Source organism: Leptopilina boulardi, unplaced genomic scaffold (assembly GCF_019393585.1).
Source record: "Leptopilina boulardi isolate dan_hultmark-lab unplaced genomic scaffold, ZJU_Lbou_2.1 LbouV2_325, whole genome shotgun sequence".
Taxonomy (NCBI): Eukaryota; Metazoa; Arthropoda; class Insecta; order Hymenoptera; family Figitidae; genus Leptopilina; species Leptopilina boulardi.
In genome coordinates, this window is record NW_026137891.1 from 737,987 (window position 1) to 741,634 (window position 3,648).

Here is a 3,648-nt window from a genome sequence, read left to right on the forward strand (position 1 = left end):
TTTATTGCAAAAGTAGCTTCTTATTCTTTATATTCTTTTCAAACTTTCGATAAAACATGTGACCCCTGATGCTTACATAAAAGTATTACAGGCCTGGGAGGTCGTCAATATTATTTTTATAAAGCTTTCTTATTCTTTATATGTAGAGGGAAGGAATTTATCTCTGCGACAATAAAATTTTTAAGTTACACGTATATTTTCATACTATGATCATCTTGTTGATGTCTGTTAAATCTAGAGCATATTTTAAATTGAAAATTTTTCTATTCTTCGTATGTCCAAATTTTCCAATCTCATTTTTTTAAATTTAAAAATCTCTTGTTGGATTTATTATTGAAATTTTGAAAAAAAATTCTATTTCTAGTGTCGTTTGTTCTCAATAAAACTTTGAACAAATTGTCATAATATTTTTCTCGACATTTTTAGCTAGTTTATTATATTGTGTACACTCAATTTGGCGGGAAATGAATCGTTGGGGTTTACGCAGAGTTGATATCAAAAGTAGTAACGCATACGTTTGAGATTATGTTATCGGGTATAGAGAACTCGAGTACGGAGACGATCATTGTGCTCAATAAAATAAAATAAAAACTAGACAGTTTCAGTTACAGTTTTATTTGTTAATAATATTATATACCTGGAAATAGATAATAGAATAATGATTTATTATTTAATTCCACAATAATATTTATTTTTTTATATATAATTTTCCATAAACGAATTCCGCATAAACATTCTCACATACTTTTACAGATACCTCTATTTTTCTCCCAAAAATTTTAACGTACTTTAAACCAAAAAAAATACGTTACATGTAAACACTAAATAAAAACCATAAATATTTGAGAACAAAAAAAAAATATGTCAAGCTATTAAATATATATGTATGTCTTTTGCGACATATGCGATTGCAGAAGTGATTAAAATTATTTCAGCGGGCTCGTGCTTGTCCTAAAAAAATATATAAATATCAAAAATAATCTCGCACTTCAGTTGTCCCCTCTTTTTGGGACGGTTGACAACTCTGCTTTGCAAAAGTTTTAAATGAATCGTCCATGTGCACGCGACAATTTAACAGAAACGTTTAAATTAAGTATATAGACTGGACACGAGTCGCAACGGATAAATTCAATAGGAGAACAATATGTTCGATTATTGGTGAAAAGCAGTAGATCAAGATTTCCGGATGAGCGGATTTGTTCGATGTATATATATACAGAGAGAGAGAGAGAGAGAGAGAGAGAGAGGGAGAAATCGAGTATAACTGGACACAAAACGATCTTCATTTTTCGAGGGGTTTGAACCCCCGACATGGGCATATACCTATAAATATAAATAAGCACGAGTTCACTGTCAGAAGAGCAAATTTAGGGTGCGAGATTTTTTCAGTAAAAGTGATGTTATTTCCCACGCGTTTCAACATATATCCCCTCAATGGTCATACTATCTATATCTATCTCGGTTTTTGTTCAGTTTGCAAGCGTGTAGCAAATTTATTAATGTCCCAGGCAATTGCGGTCAGTAAGGTCGCCACATGAAATTCAAGATCATATGTCGTCATATTAAATGTATTCAAGCGATATCTCTCTGAAAATATAAATTACTTTATAGTCTGTCTGGATGGATAGATGATAGATTGCCAACAGTCATAGGTTCGCCAGAGTGATAAAATTAATGATAAATATAAAGTATTACTTTTATAATGCTTCGTTTTTGTATTGTTTATATTGGCAAAATCTGAAACAATTTCGATTCGGCTTTTAAGAATCAGAATTATCAGTTTGTACAATTTTGATTAGGATTTCAGAAACTTTTAACTCAAATTCAGAATCATAATCAAAATCAGAATTAAAACCAGATTCAAAATCAGAATTAAAATCAAAATCAGGATGAAAATCCAAGCAGAATCAAAATTTTCAAATACATACATATTGCGATTATATAGGTATAACGTCGTTGATAATATTTGTGTAGGACCATTGTGTGAGGTTTGTGGAGGTCACAAACCCTCTCGTAAAAAGATTTCTTACGCTCAAGGCCAGCCGCTTACTACGCGATGCATACAATAAAATTCTGCGTACAATATGCGTAGTTTTCAGTGGCGCCGAACCACACTATGGCGAATCTAAAGCAGTGCAAAAGAGTCGATTGCCCTTTACATGCGAAAAAGAAGAACGAGAACTAAAACACTTAAAGGGTCCACACTCACAAAAATATATGCGAAGAGCATACCTGTATAGTATCGCTTTTATTGCAATGGTTTGACTTTTTTTTTATAAAGCAAACCTTTTAAAAAAGCAATGAATTTTACTACAACGATGGGAGGTTCAAATTGTCCGGGTTTGGTTTATTTTAAGAGAGGGATTTATGAGGCGTTTTCAGAGCAGAAGAAATTCGCTGGAAAAAAAAATTATTCTTAATTTAAGAATATTAGCTATCAGAATCAGTATTTTTGTACTGAATGAAAATAAATCATTCTGAATTTTTGATGTAAGCTTTTTTACAGTTTTTTGATGGGTTGTTGTTTCTTAATAGGTGTTTGTAAGTTTAAAATGTTTCAAAAACATTTTGGATAACCAACAAAATATATGTTAATTTATTTTTCTTTGTCTCATTTATTCTCGGTGTAGAAGAAGAAAATTTTAATTTTCCGGCGGAAGTAGAAAGATAAGAGGAGATTTAAAATTAAACAATCTTTTCGCGTTCTCGTATGTGCTTTGTACATAGCAATTACTTAGTACTGTTGATTGTTTTTCGTTTTTTTTAAACAAATCCTTTATAACCAATCATATAAATATAGATAACAATATAGAATATTAAATTAAAGTTTTGTTCTAAACCGACGATTAATGCGTTAAATAAATATTAAATCAATATCTAATTTGTTTTAAAATTGCATTAGTATTAATTTTAGAAAAATTTAAATTTATTTTTTCATGGTCACCATCTCTTGCACCACTTTGCGTCATTGCTATATAGTCTTTTTCTTTTTCGAACCACTAATTCGTTTGCTCGCGTCTGTGTCTCAAGTGGACTGACGTTTACGTATTAATTTATTCCCATTTTTAACACGCAGTGATAGTAAAACCTGCAATATATCAAATAAATTATATTTTAAATAAATTACTTTTTAATTCCAAGGTTTGGTTTTATCGACCGAGTAGGAATTTCTCATTACATTTAGTTACGTTAAACACCGCTAGGAGGCTACGTGTCGTTGCTTAATGTAAAATGTCTCTCACAAGTGGTGTTAGGAAATCGATGTTTAGTATATAAGGAAAGATTTGTCCCTACCTTTCGTACTTGCTTCGGCAGTACATATACTAAAATTGGAACGATACAGAGAAGATTAGCATGGCCCCTGCGCAAGGATGACACGCAAAATCGTGAAGCGTTCCACATTTTTTTGTCATTTTTATTTATAGATAATAATAATTTAAACAAAAAAAATTTTGTATGTATAAAGTTTAGTATATTTTCTTCAAATTAAATTAATTACGGACTAGTACATGAGTTTTCTTGATTTAATTCTTTTTCTCAGTGTATATATTCTTTTTTTTTTTTGAAAAAGAGTATAATGTCCCGGGACAACGAACGTATAAACTTCTGATAATGCATTTGGCTTTCACATTATTTTATGCGGACGCG

At 30.8% G+C, this 3,648-nt stretch overlaps 1 non-coding gene across 1 annotated transcript; it reads left to right on the plus strand.

Annotated features, from left to right (window-relative positions):
* Nucleotides 1–3,299: 3,299 nt before the first annotated feature.
* Nucleotides 3,300–3,406, plus strand: LOC127284827 (U6 spliceosomal RNA). The gene has a single exon (XR_007843533.1). It is a non-coding gene; the product is annotated as a U6 spliceosomal RNA (small nuclear RNA).
* The last annotated feature ends 242 nt before the right edge of the window (nt 3,407–3,648 follow it).